The following is a 20,153-nucleotide window of genomic DNA, read 5'->3' as shown; positions in this document are numbered from 1 at the left end:
AAATGATAATGACACTGCTGCACTCGTATTTTATGCTGCAAAATAAAATTTAAAAAACGTATGTGCAGTATTATATACCCTTGTTTAATCATCCTCCCAATAGTTACACTTAATTAGCATGATTATCCACTATCCTACCACCGTATGACTCGTTGGCGATATTGTCTTTTAAAACAGCAGACATCCAGCCAATTCGCCATTTTCCCATCTCTTCATCTGCCTAAACCTCGTGCACACGGCCGTTGCCCGGCCATGGCCGTATTGGGGTCCCGCAAACAGCAGGTCTGCAATATGCTGGCAACGGCTGTGTGCTGCCCGCATCACGGATGCGGACCCATTCACTTGAATGTGTCCGCAATCCAGAGCTGCGGTGCTGAACGGAGGCACGGAACATGGAGTGCATCCGTGGTGTTTCTGTCCGTGCCTCTGCAACTCTTTTGCTGTGCGGACGGATCACGGACCCATTCAAGGCCGTGTGCATGAGGCCTAAAAAACACGAATAAAAATGTGATACACACCAAATTGACACGAAATTGGTATCAATAAAAGTTACAGTTCACCCCACAAAAATGAGCCCTCACACGTAACTATAAAAAAAAGTTATGGGGTCCACGCTACTACCTGAGCCTGCGCACGTCAGGTCACTGTGGATAGGGCGCCACAGTCCTCAGAGCAGCGGCAGCAGAGGTACAGCAGGATAAGCCTCCTACACATGGAAAACAGTCCACAGTTTTTGATTGAAGTACTGATCATGGGGGTCTTATCTGACATGGGGATAGTATGAGCTCAGATAAGACCCCAAAATCCTCATCAGACCCAAAAAATAAGCCCCCCAGTGCTCACATAAGACACCACAAATCAGACACCCCATGCTCATAACTCCCCCCATGTCAGATCATCTGAGCATTGTGGGTGATCAGAGCATGGGGGTGTCTGATTTGTGATGTCTCATCCGAGTATTAGGGGTCTCATTTTGGAGTTCTGAGGAGGATTGTTTTTTAAAAAAAATATTTTCCTCCTCTAAAACCTAGGTGTGTCTTACATAGGACTAAAAATAATTGGAGGAAACCAAAAAAAAATGGGAATCCAAGCAAAATCAAAGCCAGCCTCCACCCCTCAGTAAGGAGAATGCTGCAAAGTCACCACACTAAACATGGCAGTGTCTGGGAAACATAAAGCCAAGCGTAAATATGAAGATGAACACAGAACATTTCTACCGGAGTGGGAGGATTTGTATTTTTTCATTGAGAGGAAAGGGAAGCCATTCTGCTTGATATGCCAGAAATCAATATTACATTTTAAAGCTTCAAATCTTCAGCGCCACTTTGCCTCTCAACATGCTAAAATGGACCACGACCACCCCTGGACTAGAATGTTACTCCTATCTGTATAGACACGGTGACACCAGCCCCATCTAGCGGTTGCTGTGAGTATTGCCTATTAACACCATGTGCACTCATTTACAATAAAAGTATATTTTACACAGAAATACATTATTTTGCACTTTGCAGTGAACCGCTACTCTGTAGAGGGAGGCTGCACTTGGAAAACCCTCTTTAAAGCGTCCATGCAGTTTACCCATAATAAGTGTGGCATTGCAGCTCAACTTTGTTGAAGTAAATGGGGCTTACATACCACATGCAACCTGTGAACAGATTTGCTCTGTTTTCTGGAAGAAAGGAGCCATGTTTTTCTGATCTGGACAACCTCATTAACCCCTTCTCGACATTGCTGTACATGTACAGTGGATTTTGGGTCTTTAAAGATGGCACTCGTTCAGTAGCAGAGCAGGTGTCATAGCTTCCAGGTGCTTGCTGTCTAAAACAGAGGCAAAGTCCATGATCAGATCAACTCCGATCACAGACTTTTAACCCCTCAGATGATGTGGTCAATTGCTACCACGGCATCTGAGTGGAATAATCTGAGCGGCATTTACTGGGAGTGCCTTCTGAAGACTCCGAAGCCTATCACAGTAAAGTTCCCATCAAACCCTTCCATAGGCAGGAAGGCACTGATTCTCCCATAGGGGGAAATACTAAATCATTGCAGTCTATAATAGAAGAAATCAGACAATTGCATGTTAAAGTACCCTAGGGGGACGAAAAATAAATGTGACATTTAAGTTTTTAAAGAATGACAAAAAAAGTTTTAAAAAACTTTTTTAAAATATTTAGAAAATATCAACCCCTTTCCTCATGTTAAACAATAAAATATGATTTCAATCACCATTTCAAAAAATGCTTGAACAATTAAATGATATGTGTTTATCCTATATGATGAACAGTATAAAATAAAAAAATCTAAATGTCCGATTCAATGTTTTTGGTCGCCTCACCTCCCATAAGAAAGTTATACACAGCCCAAAATAGTATAAATGAAAATACAGATCAGACTGGAAAAACTAAGGCCTCATCCAACTCCCTAGATATAAAAAAAAAATATTTTAAAAAGTAATTGGGGTCAGAAGATGTCAACTGAAAGAAAAAAAATATTTTTTCAAAGCTTTTTTTTTCAAATGATGAAAACATGAGAAAAACTATAAAATACTAAATAACAATACATTTTGGATCCTTGTGCTCATCCTGATTTGCATCCTGATGAAGTTAACATGTTATTTTTACCCCATAGGAAATACTATAAAAACGAAATCCATAAAAAATTTGGGATTTTTTTTTTACGCAATATTAGAAAGTACAAATTGTCCTGCAAACAAAAACGCCTTGATATGTCTATGTGAACAGAAAATATGGTTTCTGGAAGTCAGGGAGTAATAAACATAAATGAGAAAAATGGAAAATGGCTGTTTCAGGAAGAGGTTAATTAGAATTTTTTTAATGATTTTCCTGTCATTGAAACACAATTTTATGAAAAGTAATTGTTAAAAAAGTATAATTTCAATGTTTGCATAGGTTGAACATTCTGTTAGATTTCTTTGACGTTTCATTTTGTCATTCCTCCAATATTTGCTAATTGTTTTGGCAATTTTAGTTTTTCAGCATATTAATCCTGTTTAAACTCCAAGCCTTTCTGTTGCCAATCTTGTTTCCAGTCTGTCGCGTCTTGCAGTTTTCTTTGTTTGCGTTCCGCCTGAAAATTTGAAAAAGCAATGGCCCATGATTACAGTGACTCCAATCCTCTTGTATTGCTTTTTAATTAGGAAAATGCATGATTTGTACCTGTTTGCATTCCAGCTTACTTCAGGATATTTTTCACTGTGATCATTTGTCATTTTTAAAAGTCTATGCAACAAAGTCGTAAAAAAAAATGTCCTTACATGTCATTTACTCAATTTTCCCTTCAAGGGTGTTGTCCAGATTTAATTAAATAACAATAGAATTAGGCTGCATTCACACAACAATGAAAAGAAAAATTGCTTTTAAAAAACAGACTCACTGTAGCCATTCTGCATCAATGTGTGAAACCATTTTCTGGCCATTTGTGCATTTTTAATGCCCGTTTTGAAGCCATTTGGCATCCGTTTGTTTTTTTGGCCGTCACAAATGACCATGAAAAATAGATTCATTTCATTGGTTTATTTGCATTCCAACCCCTGCAGTGTGCTCAGTTCACCACGACAATGCCCCCAGTAACTAAAATGGCCCCATGTAGGGCCCCCAGTGAATATAATTCCCCCATAGTAGCCCCAGTGTATGTAAGGGCGCTCCATAGTGCCAACCTGTATATAAATGCCACCCAATATTGTTCTCCTAGTATAAAATAGCCCGAATAGTGTCCCTCCTTCAATAGTGTTCTTCTAGTATAAAAAGGCCTCCAATAATGCCGTAAGTATAAATAACCCCACACACACATAGCAGCACCAATTTGGCTGGGTAAAAAAAAAAATACTCACCTCATCCACTTGAACGTGCTGATACTCGCTCTGCTCTGGAAGGACCTGACGCTCCCAGCGTCATGATGTCCCATGTAATAGAATATAATGAGACATCTCCTTTAAGATATGATGCCCATAGAAAAGCCATGTGCTCAGACCTAGTACATTGGCATGCAGGGTCCCTACAAATTCAAAAGTCAAAGGCACTCTGTGCATGTGGTGTGAACATTGCTCCTATAAGTGAATACCTCCATAATATAGCTCCAAAAGGAACATCACTAATTACTAATTCCAATTATAAGGTCAGAGACACCTAAAGGTACAGTATTCCCCCAAGTACAGTGGGGCCATTCACATACAGTGTGGGCAGGGGTAACATGAGGCCCATCCTTTTTTTAAACTGGGCCAAATTTGCCGGGTCTGTCTTTTAAAATTATGGAAAGTCTCTAAAAATGTAGAACTGTTGGCAACTATGAGTATGAGCCTACAGCAGTGTACGATGGTCACATCCATACAAGATCTGGACTTCAGCCTGGTACTTGAAGCCTAAATATCCATTTATAGGGCAAATTCAAATCTAAAGGGGCGCCTACAACTTGTGACTAATCCTGGGCTCAAGTATAGTTCTCCGCCGCTCTTCACTGATGTTAATAGGATCTTACCCCCAATTTACATTCTATAACAGCTGCCGACATCCAAAGCTGTAAACATTTCCACAGGCCTTAAACAATGCGAAACCTGTATCAAATTAACGATGAGCGTGTCATGTCTGTAATTATAAAGATAATTAGCCTTCTAGAAGACGCATAGTGGAACTGTAAGGCATCGACAGTCTAACACAGCTATCAGGCATTTCTGCAGTCTTCTTGCTCCCGTCATCGTCTCCGGCTCCCATGCTCTGAATGGCCATGAATTCGAAATTATTTCTGAAAACAATTTATATCCCCAAGCTCCCTTTTCTTGAAAATGAGGCTTACGTAACCTGAATAGAATAATTTAGCAATGGGATCCTCGCTGCTGTTGCGTGGCAAAAATGATAATTTTAAATGTTTAACAAGGTTTCATCTGCTAATTAGCACCGATACGGCGAGCTTTTCCCAGATAGTACGTATTTTGTAGTCTTGTTTGTTGCGTCTTTAGAATAGAGAAGTAAGCGATTTCAGTTGATGGGGGACATAAGGGAGAAGGGATTCATTTGCGGGAATGTAGACAATTGTTGTTAATGGGAGATGCAATGCATTGAAGATGTACCTTTTAACATTCTCATTGAAATTCAGAGCTAAAATGCTTCTCCAGTGATATAGATTAAACCGCACTCCAGCTCTCCCCGTACTTTGTGGCTGACTGCAGCGGAATTATGTATGTGCCGTATATCGCACTGTAGCAAGACTTACAATTTGTTGGTCTTTTTCAGAGGCACATTATGGCATAAGCCTAGTTTTCAATTAGTAATGCATTGGAAACAGAATATTCAGTCTTCATAAAACTTTTACGATCTCTAATTTATCTTACCTATTAAGGAAAATGATTTTTTTTTCTGGATATTAGCCTGCAGTAAAAAGGACAAATCATGACCAATGGCCTTGGACAATATTGTGGTATAGGTATATTTTACATGGGTTTTATTAGGACGATTATTAGGATTATGGTTTTCGTGATTTTTTTTTTTTGTTGCTTATTAAAAGTAGATACATGGAGACTATGAGAGTCATTTTCAAATTACCTAATTAAGGAATTCTGAATAAATAGAAATAATTCAGGATCTTCACCTAACAAGCAGATCAGAGAGCAATGTCAAAGAGTTTCTCTTGCCATGAAAGACTTCCATAGAGGGCACAGACAGCCCGTTGATTCTAGGAGAAACTATGGAAGATGCTATATCTCTTTATGGAGGAAGCTGGGCATATTCTGGCAAGAGTCTTCCCAGAATTTCAGAGTTACAAGGGGAGAAGCGGCTGGACTGTTTGAATCTTACTTCTGGATGATAGCTTACAGGTGATTCAGTGCTAGATCTGCTCAGCCGCAACCCCAACCAGCTTTTATCCAGGAGACACATAAATTCAGACTTGATAAAGGGGTCCTGGGTACCCCAAAATATATTGTCCACTTGAAATACATGCAATAAACATATTACAGTCTGTCATCTCTCCGGTGCCTGCAAGCTACCATCCAGAAGTGACTCTCAAACAGTTCAGCATCTTCACCCCTTGCATCCACTCCATTGACTAACAGGCTCCTGCCTCTGGGTTTCCAGATAGCATCGGCTGCACCGACCCTCCCATTTTTGCTCCACACTATTGCTTGATTTGTGCCCATTCTCACACAACTCAAACAGGTGAGCAAAATATACACCCTGTTGAGGGAATATGCACCTTTACATACTCATTTAGCTGCCCTCCATCTTTGAACCACTCAGATGCTGTATTCATCGCTGATCGCGGCATCTGAGATTAAAATTAATGTCCCTATAGGGTTAATCAGGTTTAAAAAAATAAAAAAACATACTCACCTTATCCATCCGTTGTGACCATCTTGATTTAAGAAATCGCTTAACATCATTACGCTGGCCAGCATCACACATCACCATGAGTGAGATTTCGTGCAATTTCTATAATCAAGATGGCCGTGATGAGCTCTTTGCCATTAAATGGATAAGGTAAGTATATTTTGTTTGTTTTTTACCGTCATTTCATGAAAAATAGATTCGTTAAAATGTAGCGCAATAAAATTCGGCTTCGCAGCTAATCAACTTTTTCCTGAAATTCGGATCGAAGTCCATTAGTTTGGCTTCGATTCACTCAACACTAGTAATGTTTATTAACCACCTCCGGACCGCCTAACGCAGGATCGCGTTCCGGAGGTGGCAGCCCTGCGCAGAGTCACGCATATATGCGTCATCTCGCGATGGCCGAGATTTCCTGTGAACGCGCGCACACAGGCGCGCGCGCTCACAGGAACGGAAGGTAAGAGAGTTGATCTCCAGCCTGCCAGCGGCGATCGTTCGCTGGCAGGCTGGAGATGTGTTTTTTTTAACCCCTAACAGGTATATTAGACGCTGTTTTGATAACAGCGTCTAATATACCTGCTACCTGGTCCTCTGGTGGTCCCCTTTGTTTGGATCGACCACCAGAGGACACAGGTAGCTCAGTAAAGTAGCACCAAGCACCACTACACTACACTACACCCCCCCCCCCCGTCACTTATTAACCCCTTATTAGCCCCTGATCACCCCTGATCACCCCATATAGACTCCCTGATCACCCCCCTGTCATTGATTACCCCCCTGTCATTGATCAACCCCCTGTAAAGCTCCATTCAGACGTCCGCATGATTTTTACGGATCCACTGATAGATGGATCGGATCCGCAAAACGCATCCGGACGTCTGAATGAAGCCTTACAGGGGCGTGATCAATGACTGTGGTGATCACCCCATATAGACTCCCTGATCACCCCCCTGTCATTGATTACCCCCCTGTAAAGCTCCATTTAGATGTCCGCATGATTTTTACGGATGCACTGATAGATGGATCGGATCCGCAAAACGCATCCGGACGTCTGAATGAAGCCTTACAGGGGCGTGATCAATGACTGTGGTGATCACCCCATATAGACTCCCTGATCACCCCCCTGTCATTGATTACCCCCCTGTAAAGCTCCATTCAGATGTCCGCATGATTTTTACGGATGCACTGATAGATGGATCGGATCCGCAAAACGCATCCGGACGTCTGAATGAAGCCTCACAGGGGCATGATCAATGACTGTGGTGATCACCCCATATAGACTCCCTGATCACCCCCCTGTAAAGCTCCATTCAGATGTCCGCATGATTTTTACGGATGCACTGATAGATGGATCCGATCCGCAAAACGCATCCGGACGTCTGAATGAAGCCTTACAGGGGCATGATCAATGACTGTGGTGATCACCCCCCTGTCATTGATTACCCCCCTGTAAAGCTCCATTCAGATGTCCGCATGATTTTTACGGATGCACTGATAGATGGATCGGATCCGCAAAACGCATCCGGACGTCTGAATGAAGCCTTACAGGGGCATGATCAATGACTGTGGTGATCACCCCATATAGACTCCCTGATCACCCCCCTGTAAAGCTCCAATCAGATGTCCGCATGATTTTTACGGATGCACTGATAGATGGATCGGATCCGCAAAACGCATCCGGACGTCTGAATGAAGCCTTACAGGGGCGTGATCAATGACTGTGGTTATCACCCCATATAGACTCCCTGATCACCCCCCTGTCATTGATCACCCCCCCTGTCATTGATCACCCCCCCTGTCATTGATCACCCCCCCTGTCATTGATCACCCCCCTGTCATTGATCACCCCCCCCTGTCATTGATCACCCCCCCTGTCATTGATCACCCCCCTGTAAGGCTCCATTCAGACATTTTTTTGGCCCAAGTTAGCGGAATTTTTTTTTTTTTTTCTTACAAAGTCTCATATTCCACTAACTTGTGTCAAAAAATAAAATCTCACATGAACTCACCATACCCCTCACGGAAACCAAATGCGTAAAATTTTTTAGACATTTATATTCCAGACTTCTTCTCACGCTTTAGGGCCCCTAGAATGCCAGGGCAGTATAAATACCCCACATGTGACCCCATTTCGGAAAGAAGACACCCCCAGGTATTCCGTGAGGGGCATATTGAGTCCATGAAAGATTGAAATTTTTGTCCCAAGTTAGCGGAACGGGAGACTTTGTGAGAAAAAAACTTGTGCCAAAAAAAAAAAATTTCTATGAACTCGCCATGCCCCTCATTGAATACCTTGGGGTGTCTTATTTCCAAAATGGGGTCACATGTGGGGTATTTATACTGCCCTGGCATTCTAGGGGCCCCAAAGCGTGAGAAGAAGTCTGGTATCCAAATGTCTAAAAATGCCCTCCTAAAAGGAATTTGGGCACCTTTGCGCATCTAGGCTGCAAAAAAGTGTCACACATCTGGTATCGCCGTACTCAGGAGAAGTTGGGGAATGTGTTTTGGGGTGTCATTTTACATATACCCATGCTGGGTGAGAGAAATATCTTGGTCAAATGCCAACTTTGTATAAAAAAATGGGAAAAGTTGTCTTTTGCCAAGATATTTCTCTCACCCAGCAAGGGTATATGTAAAATGACACGCCAAAACACATTCCCCACCTTCTCCTGAGTACGGAGATACCAGATGTGTGACACTTTTTTTCAGCCTAGGTGGGCAAAGGGGCCCATATTCCAAAGAGCACCTTTAGGATTTCACAGGTCATTTACCTACTTACCACACATTAGGGCCCCTGGAAAATGCCAGGGCAGTATAACTACCCCACAAGTGACCCCATTTTGGAAAGAAGACACCCCAAGGTATTCCGTGAGGGGCATGGCGAGTTCCTAGAATTTTTTTATTTTTTGTCACAAGTTAGTGGAAAATGATGATTTTTTTTTTTTTTTTTTTTCATACAAAGTCTCATATTCCACTAACTTGTGACAAAAAATAAAAACTTCCATGAACTCACTATGCCCATCAGCGAATACCTTGGGGTCTCTTCTTTCCAAAATGGGGTCACTTGTGGGGTAGTTATACTGCCCTGGCATTCTAGGGGCCCAAATGTGTGGTAAAGAGTTTGAAATCAAATTCTGTAAAAAATGACCTGTGAAATCCGAAAGGTGCTCTTTGGAATATGGGCCCCTTTGCCCACCTAGGCTGCAAAAAAGTGTCACACATCTGGTATTTCCGTACTCAGGAGAAGTTGGGGAATGTGTTTTGGGGTGTCATTTTACATATACCCATGCTGGGTGAGAGAAATATCTTGGCAAAAGACAACTTTTTCCATTTTTTTATACAAAGTTGGCATTTGACCAAGATATTTATCTCACCCAGCATGGGTATATGTAAAATGACACCCCAAAACACATTCCCCACCTTCTCCTGAGTACGGCGATACCAGATGTGTGACACTTTTTTGCAGCCTAGGTGGGCAAAGGGGCCCATATTCCAAAGAGCACCTTTCGGATTTCACAGGTCATTTTTTACAGAATTTGATTTCAAACTCCTTACCACACATTTGGGCCCCTAGAATGCCAGGGCAGTATAACTACCCCACAAGTGACCCCATTTTGGAAAGAAGAGACCCCAAGGTATTCGCTGATGGGCATAGTGAGTTCATGGAAGTTTTTATTTTTTGTCACAAGTTAGTGGAATATGAGACTTTGTATGAAAAAAAAAAAAAAAATCATCATTTTCCACTAACTTGTGACAAAAAATAAAAAATTCTAGGAACTTGCCATGCCCCTCACGGAATACCTTGGGGTGTCTTCTTTCCAAAATGGGGTCACTTGTGGGGTAGTTATACTGCCCTGGCATTCTAGGGGCCCAAATGTGTGGTAAGGAGTTTGAAATCAAATTCTGTAAAAAATGACCTGTGAAATCCGAAAGGTGCTCTTTGGAATATGGGCCCCTTTGCCCACCTAGGCTGCAAAAAAGTGTCACACATCTGGTATCTCCGTACTCAGGAGAAGGTGGGGAATGTGTTTTGGGGTGTCATTTTACATATACCCATGCTGGGTGAGAGAAATATCTTGGCAAAAGACAACTTTTCCCATTTTTTTATACAAAGTTGGCATTTGACCAAGATATTTATCTCACCCAGCATGGGTATATGTAAAATGACACCCCAAAACACATTCCCCACCTTCTCCTGAGTACGGCGATACCAGATGTGTGACACTTTTTTGCAGCCTAGGTGGGCAAAGGGGCCCATATTCCAAAGAGCACCTTTCGGATTTCACAGGTCATTTTTTACAGAATTTGATTTCAAACTCCTTACCACACATTTGGGCCCCTAGAATGCCAGGGCAGTATAACTACCCCACAAGTGACCCCATTTTGGAAAGAAGAGACCCCAAGGTATTCGCTGATGGGCATAGTGAGTTCATGGAAGTTTTTATTTTTTGTCACAAGTTAGTGGAATATGAGACTTTGTATGAAAAAAAAAAAAAAAAAATCATCATTTTCCACTAACTTGTGACAAAAAATAAAAAATTCTAGGAACTTGCCATGCCCCTCACGGAATACCTTGGGGTGTCTTCTTTCCAAAATGGGGTCACTTGTGGGGTAGTTATACTGCCCTGGCATTCTAGGGGCCCAAATGTGTGGTAAGGAGTTTGAAATCAAATTCTGTAAAAAATGACCTGTGAAATCCGAAAGGTGCTCTTTGGAATATGGGCCCCTTTGCCCACCTAGGCTGCAAAAAAGTGTCACACATCTGGTATCTCCGTACTCAGGAGAAGGTGGGGAATGTGTTTTGGGATGTCATTTTACATATACCCATGCTGGGTGAGAGAAATATCTTGGCAAAAGACAACTTTTCCCATTTTTTTATACAAAGTTGGCATTTGACCAAGATATTTATCTCACCCAGCATGGGTATATGTAAAAAGACACCCCAAAACACATTCCCCACCTTCTCCTGAGTACGGAGATACCAGATGTGTGACACTTTTTTGCAGCCTAGGTGGGCAAAGGGGCCCATATTCCAAAGAGCACCTTTCGGATTTCACAGGTCATTTTTGTTACAGAATTTGATTTCAAACTCCTTACCACACATTTGGGCCCCTAGAATGCCAGGGCAGTATAACTACCCCACAAGTGACCCCATTTTGGAAAGAAGAGACCCCAAGGTATTTCGTGATGGGCATAGTGAGTTCATAGAAGTTTTTATTTTTTGTCACAAGTTAGTGGAATATGAGACTTTGTAAGAAAAAAAAAAAAAAATCATCATTTTCCGCTAACTTGTGACAAAAAATAAAAAGTTCTATGAACTCACTATGCCCATCAGCAAATACCTTAGGGTGTTTACTTTCCGAAATGGGGTCATTTGTGGGGTGTTTGTACTGTCTGGCCATTGTAGAACCTCAGGAAACATGACAGGTGCTCAGAAAGTCAGAGCTGCTTCAAAAAGCGGAAATTCACATTTTTGTACCATAGTTTGTAAACGCTATAACTTTTACCCAAACCATTTTTTTTTTTACCCAAACATTTTTTTTTTATCAAAGACATGTAGAACTATAAATTTAGAGCAAAATTTCTATATGGATCTCGTTTTTTTTGCAAAATTTTACAACTGAAAGTGAAAAATGTCATTTTTTTGCAAAAAAATCGTTAAATTTCGATTAATAACAAAAAAAGTAAAAATGTCAGCAGCAATGAAATACCACCAAATGAAAGCTCTATTAGTGAGAAGAAAAGGAGGTAAAATTCATTTGGGTGGTAAGTTGCATGACCGAGCAATAAACGGTGAAAGTAGTGTAGGTCAGAAGTGTAAAAAGTGGCCTGGTCTTTCAGGGTGTTTAAGCACTGGGGGCTGAGGTGGTTAAAGATACCATTTTAAGTGTTTCTAATGTGTAAAGTAACATGGTAGCTTCCAAGAGCAGATCTTAAAGATGTCAGCTTTAGGTGTTATTACAAGAATTTTGGCCATACTGACTTTGACTGGAAATGGTCTATTCACTCCTATGGAAAGATCTAGATAACACAGGAGGGCCTTGTCACGACTGAGGATGGGGGAAATCCTCAGCCGTGCGGTGGCGGATGATGTCCAGTCGCTACTCGCCAGGAACACAGAATTAGGGAGCAGGTCACCTCCTGTTTCGTGCCTAACGCTGACCCTGTCTCCTACCTGCATGGGCCGACCTTGATGGTAGGAGGACCCATGCGCAGGAACCTCGGATCCCTGACTTACCCTCCGACCGGTCCCTGGGCTAAGGAGCAGGGTAAGACAACCCACTCCTCCTAGGCACGGAGGAGCAGGAGTCTCACTGGCCAAGCAGCATGAAGAAGGGGGTAAATAAACAGGACTATGGATAAGACAGGTGAACCAAACAGTCCCAACCAAATCTGTCTCAGCCTTGCTGACTGGAACCCGTGCTTAGGAAAGGCTGTCCACACAGACAAAAGTAAACAGCACACACATGAAGACACACAGGGACCAGGACATCCATAGCTGCACAAAAACCAAAGACACAAGACATCAACAACACATCACGGTATTAGAACTTATGACCGGAAGGGTGGCCCTTACAAGAAGATGGAAATCACAGGAGGCTGCAACAGCAAAGCATGACTGAAGCAACCTACTGAGCCATGCCAAAGTGAGAGGCTTTATAGGCCTAAGAGGCCACACCCAACGGTCAGACACACCCAGTGACATCACACACACTGGGAAGGGAGTTAACCCTTCAAGCACCACAGGAAAGGGAAAACAACAACTTAAAGGAACAGTGTCCAACACAACAAACACACTGTGGTTGTTGCCGCAGGCAACTACATGGGTGGCAACCGTGTCCTGGGAGTCAGCCCCAAGGCCGGGACACTGCCACCACATGTACACAACGACAAACGGGCAACCACAGTGCAGGAAAGGTGTCCGTGCACACCACACACTACACAGAGTGCACACAGACAAACGACAGTGCATACATACACGCACACAAACTCCAAAGGGACCGCACACATACCTGTTGTCCGCGGCAACCGCACTTGAGGCAAACAACAACAAGCCTCAAGCTGCGGTTGAAACAACAACCCAAACCGCGGGCAACTGTATGCGGCTCCCAAGGAGTCACGGCCAAAACCGTGGCCGTGACAGGCCTGTAACAATGTTGTTTAGTTCTAGACTGTTTCTCAATGTTCCACAAAGTCTCTTCTTAAACAAATTACATCAAAGTATATTGAGTGTTATGATCATGTACTATGCTGCACACATCAAAGACAGTATGAGTCTCGTATACAGCTGTGATTCTCAATGCTATTGAAATGGGCAAAACCTGGAACTTTTTGCCATTCCTGACGAACTTTTATTTCAGTTCTGATAAGGTAAAGAATAATGGTTAGGGGCAAGTAAAGAGTTACATAATTCTTGCCCAGTGCTATCTTTTGGCTCAGATTTGGCTCAGATTTGTCAACTGCTTTGGATAATTTAAAGTGACAAGCCTTTCTGCTGCCTGGGAACCTCTGACTGAATTTCAGCAAACCACAGTTGAGAAACACTGCCCTAGAGACATAACTGTGATAAATACATGCCAAATTTGAGAAAATTCACATTTACTTTGATGAATTCAATAAACATTTGCGTAAACTTCTAAAGGGACCACTTTAAAAGGGCTTTTCTAACTCATAAAGAGATGGACTATATTGCTGGGACATGCCATCACTTTCTGAACAGAGAAGCTTCGAATGCCAGGATACTCACTGATCTTGAGAATGAAGCCTACTCTTTAAAGACTATGATTCTGTTCTGTACCAGTGATACAGTAATAGAGTCATTGAGGCTATCAGTTCTCCAAGAACAACCTCTAACTTCTCTAAACATGCTTAATATAAAGCCTTTCCCCCATCCTACTTATATCAGAGCCTCTTTCATCTGCTGCAATGTAAATTTCCTCTTAACTATCCATCCAGACTTTGAAGACGTTCCATTTATGGTATGAGGAACATCACATGAAAGGATGAAGGCTTACATTGAATATGTAAAATATCAAAGGACCAAATATAGTGACTGTACTTAAACCTCCATGCTTACATGTGTGTATCGAGCAGGAGGAATTTTCATTTTAATTCATTTGTAATCATTTTTGGAAAACAATTGATGTTTTTTCATACAGAAATCTGGAACATTTCTGATGCTTGTTATCTCTCTCCTCTCCTTCTCTGCTGAATGTTACAGAGGCCACTCACAACGCTCTCCAAGGAAAGCCATTAGGTCATAACCACAATCTATAGTGGGCAGCAGTACACAGAGGCTGCACTGCTCCTTAACATGAATTGGGCTTGACACTGATTTCAACACATGGTAAAATCAGCATCAAATCTGATGTATACCATGGATGTGGTGAATTGGGTGGAATAACAATGGGGCTAATTGTTGTACAGATCTGCTGCAAACCCGCAGCACATCCACAGCAGAAATCCAAGTGTAAGGCTTGGATTTCTATATGGATCTGGATGACTATGGATATTTGATGCATGTGAACATACATGTAGCCTTAGCACAGAGCAGAGCCTCTGTGTATGGCGTATTTTCCAATGCGGACAACCTCTTAAATTTATGCTATGGCTTTCTACTATTATAATATACAGTTGCAAGAAAAAGTATGTGAACCCTTTGGAATTATATGGATTTCTGCACAAATTGGTCATAAAATGTGATCTGATTTTCATCTAAGTCACAACAATAGACAATCACAGTCTGCTTAAACTAATAACACACAAAGAATTAAATGTTACCATGTTTTTATTGAACATACCATGTAAACATTCACAGTGCAGGTGGAAAAAGTATGTGAACCCGTAGACTAATGACATCTCCAAGAGCTAATTGGAGTGAGGTGTCAGCCAACTGGAGTCAAATCAATGAGATGAGATTGGAGGTGTTGGTTACAGCTGCCCTGTCCTATAAAAAACACACACCAGTTCTGGGTTTGCTTTTCACAAGAAGCATTGCCTGATGTGAATGATGCCTCGCACAAAAGAGCTCTCAGAAGACCTATGATTAGGAATGTTTGACTTGCATAAAGCTGGAAAGGGTTATAAAAGTATCTCCAAAAGTCTTGCTGTTCATCAGTCCGCGGTAAGACAAATTGTCTATAAATGGAGAAAGTTCAGCACTGCTGTTACTCTCCCTAGGAGTGGCCGTCCTGTAAAGATGACTGCAAGAGCCCAGCGCAGACTGCTCAATGAGGGGAAGAAGAATCCTAGGGTGTCAGCTAAAGACTTACAAAAGTCTCTGGCATATGCTAACATCCCTGTTAGCGAATCTATGATACATAAAACACTAAACAAGAATAGATTTCATGGGAGGATACCACAGAGGAAGCCACTGCTGTCCATAAAAACATTGCTGCACGTTTACAGTTTGCACAAGAGCACCTTGATGTACCACAGCAGTACTGGCAAAATATTCTGTGGACAGATGAAACCAAAGTTGAGTTGTTTGGAAGTGTGTGGAGAAAAAAAGGCACAGCACACCAACATCAAAACCTCATCCCAACTGTGAAGTATGGTGGTGGGGGCATCATGGTTTGGGGCTGCTTTGCTGCATCAGGGCCTGGACGGATTGCTATCATCGAAGGAAAAATGATTTCCCAAGTTTATCAATACATTTTTCAGGAGAACTTAAGGCCATCTGTCCACCAGCTGAAGCTCAACAGAAGATGGGGGTTGCAACAGGACAACAACCCAAAGCATAGAAGTAAATCAACAACACAATGGCTTAAACAGAAGAAAATACGCCTTCTGGAGTGGCCCAGTGAGAGTCCTGATCTCAACCCGATTGAGATGCTGTGGCATGACCTTAAGAAAGCGATTCACACCAGACATCCCAAGAATATTGCTGAATTGAAACAGTTCTGTAAAGAGGAATGGTCAAGAATTACTCCTGACCGCTGTGCACGTCTGATCTGCAACTACAGGAAACCTTTGGTTGAAGTTATTGCTGCCAAAGGAGGTTCAACCAGTTATTAAATCCAAGGGTTCACATACTTTTTCCACCTGCACTGTGAATGTTTTTGCTAAAATGAAAAAAGGTAAAAGTTTTAAGCATCATTCAATCTCCACTCAATATCCCATAATGACAAAGTCAGAAAGTTTGAAATCTTTACTAATTTATTAAAAAGGAAAAAACAAAATCTTGCATTGATATAAGTATTCAGACCCTTTGCTTAGTAATTAGTTGAAGCACTTTCGTCAGTGATTATAGACTCCTGTCTTTTTGGGTATGATGCCACAAGGTCTGCACACCTGGATTTAGGGATTTTCTGCCATTCTGCTACTGAGATCTTATCAAATTCTGTCAGGTTGCATGGGGACCGATGGTGGACAACCACTTTCAGGTCTCTCCATAGATGTTTGATTGGGTTCAAGTCAGGGCTCTGGCTGGTCCACACAAGGACATTTCCAGAGTTCTCCCTAAGCCACTCCTGTGTCGTCTTGGCAATGTGCTTAGGGTCATTGTCTTGTTGGAAATTAAACCTTCAGCCCAGTCTCAGGTCCAGAGCACACTAGATTATGTTTTCATTAAAGGGAACCTGTCACCTCCAACAAACATCCCAGGCCGGCAGCAGTACCTGAGAGTAGCCAGCAGCATGTTTGTAACGATCATTATATTCCAGCAGGCAGATGAAGCAAAAGTTGTAAAAACTTTCTTTAATCCCCTGCCGGCACGCTTCTCTAGTCAGGCTTGAAGTCACGGAGGCAGCGGCCTCCTTGCTTCAAGTCACGGAACCACGCCCCCTTCCCTGCCTCTTCGCTGTGACTGACAGCCGGCAGTTCGGCAAAGCCAGCCGAACTGTTGTGTATAGGCGCTGTCAATCACAGAGAAGGGGCAGGGAAGGGGACGTGGTTGCCGTGACTTGAAGCAAGGAGGTCGCTGCCTCCGTTACTTCAAGCCTGACTAGAGAAGCGCGCCGGCAGGGGATTAAAGAAAGTTTTTGCAGCTTTTGCTTTATCTGCCTGCAGGAAGAAAAGGATCGTTACAAACATGCTGCTGGCTACTCTAAGGTACTGCTTCCGGCTTGGGATGTTTGTTGGAGGTGACAGGTTCCCTTTAAGAATACAGTAGCTCTGTACTTTTCTACATTAAGTTTTCCCAGAACTGTGACCAGTCTTCCTGTCATATCTGCTGAAAAACACCACCACAACATAATGCTACCACCATCATGTTTCAGTGTAGGGATGGTATTGGGCAGTGCCTGGTTTCGTCCAAACATGAACCAAAAAGTTCAATCTTGGTTCCATCAGACGAAAGAGTCTTGTTTCTGACATTCTGAGAGTCCTTTATGGGCTTTTTTGCATACTTTCATGCATCTTACTGAGGAGAGGATTCTTTCTAGCCATAAAGTCCTGATCGGTGAAGTGCTACAGTGATGGTTGACCTTCGGAAGTTTCTCCCATCTGCATACAGGATTTTTGGAGCTCCGCCAGAGTGACCATTGGGTTCTTGGTTAGCTCTCTTACCAAGCCTTTTTCCCGAATCAGTTAGTTTGGAGTGGCACACAGCTAAATTTCAAGTGTCATGTAAAATTTAAGTTTTTCCTTTTTAATAAATTTGCTAATATTTCTAAAATACAGTTTTTACCTCTCCATTATGGGGTATTGAGTGCTGAATGATGGGGGAAAAATAGAATTTTTATTTTAGCCCAAGGCCGCAACATAACAAAATGTGAAAAAAAGTTAAAGGGTCTGAAGACTTTCCGAATGCATTGATATTTTCCCAGTAACATATCAAATGTTACAAGAGCTTTTGTGATGTTTGCAGCACAAACAATGAACATTTAATCTTCTCATAATATAAATTATACATCTAAATCTTAAAATAAAATATTTGTCGAAGATTAGCGTGTAACCTCCACAAAAAACTAGGCTATGGGGTTCACTGGTTAAGTGTTTCATTCTGTTCATCACAGATAATGAACTTATCCCTTCATTTATATAGTCACAGTAAATTAAGCCAGAAAGGATTTGGCATTTTATATGCAAATTGCTAAACAACCACCGAGCCTGCAATTCCAATATCCCACATCTTTAGAGCACGTTTGTGTGCGGAGTAATCTCTCTACAGTATAATGCTGGTACATTACTTCCCTGTTTGCACATTACCAAGTAAATAAACGCCGTGGGGGGAAAAAGTTTGGAAATGTAATGATTTAATGTGACCACATAATAAGGATATGTTTAGCTTGGATAGTTCCAAAAAATTGAATTAGGCCTTAACATCTTAAATGGTTAGAACTTGAAGATTCAAGGGTTTTGCCAATATATTGTGCAAGTTTTTTATGTGAATACAAATTGCAAGAAAGACGTTGAAAAGATCCTCAAATGTATTTATGTACCCAGAAAAACAATGACCAGAATGATCTAATCCAATGTCTTTGGTTCTTATGAATGTGAAAGGTAGACAAAAAGTAGAAGTCTAGAAGGAGTTTCACTTTAGGGTTTGTCAAGATATTTCAGATTGACCTAACCTTCCAACTGATGTACAGAGGCTCAGACTCAGGTCAGTTTCACATACTCCTAATATTACAGCATTTTGGGGTCCATACTATTCCAAGCATATTTGCCCTTTAATGAGTTGGATACTTCTCATGAGCTTTGCAAGGTCTATATTATAATAACACCTAGGCCCCTTCTAGTGAACTAATAGTTTCTATGGTGGTCAAAGTGTACTTACCCTTTTTCAATGAGTTAGGTGTTCTCATAAGCTTTAGACTAGTTTCACAATACATATGGTATGTATTACTGCTGCAATGCTTAGACCTCTGAATTCTACAGAAAATGACCCACTCAGCATCTTACATGTACAACGCTGGGCAGGACTTTAAAGATGGCACCTGCTCATAAAGCTTGATGGCCAGGCTAAATGTCCAGTCCTGTCAATCAATCGGCAAGTGGGTGCTTCTTCACAGAAGAGACAGCCCCTCACAAATGAAGAACTCTGTCCAATGAGATGAATTGATTTGTTAGGGTCAATTCACTCAACTCAACTGTTTATCAAGGTGCATCTCAATACCAGAGAAAATGAAAATGGATACTTAGTAAAATCAAGCCTCATGAATCTTAATTATGATCACACCATAGTGGGATGATTTTATCTTTAAAGACATGAAAAAGTCAATGTTGTTTTAACAAACTTTTTAGAATTCATTAATATTAGAGTAGATTAGAAACATTGTTATATATCATAAATAATTATAAATGAATGGTGGGGCTCACACTACACACAAAGGAAATTGTTGGATGCACTATCTGTTTGGAAACCCAAAATCCAAACCACCAAAATGGAAAAAAGTATGTGATAAATATAATGGGCACACCACCTTCTGGAAAAAGTTTATTTGTATAAAAAGCAAAAATAATAATAAAAATCTAAAATAAAATAAATAGTGATGCAGCGAGCATGCTCGGCTGAGTACGGGTTCGGCTCGAGCATCGCTATGCTCGGCTCCTGGCGGTACTCGGCCGAATACCACGTGGGCTCGTTGCATTGCTCGAGTCTCCGGCCCACACGTTTGGCGCCTTCTGAAGCATCCAATCAGCGTTCAGGTAATTAATTCCCTCCAGTGTAATGCCATAGCCATGTTAGCTATAAGCCTTACACTGGTTGGCTGCCTGGAACACGTGGTACTAGTTTATATAGGAGCCGACGTCCCGCGCTCGGATCATTCAGCGTCAGGGAGAGGAGACAGTAGGCAGGGACATATAGCGGTTTGCTAAAATTACGACGATTGAACTCCCAAAAAGCTCTCGAAAGACAAAACAGTCCTC

This window comes from Bufo bufo, chromosome 6 (assembly GCF_905171765.1).
Source record: "Bufo bufo chromosome 6, aBufBuf1.1, whole genome shotgun sequence".
NCBI lineage: Eukaryota > Metazoa > Chordata > Amphibia > Anura > Bufonidae > Bufo > Bufo bufo.
This window is presented reverse-complemented; position numbering follows the sequence as displayed.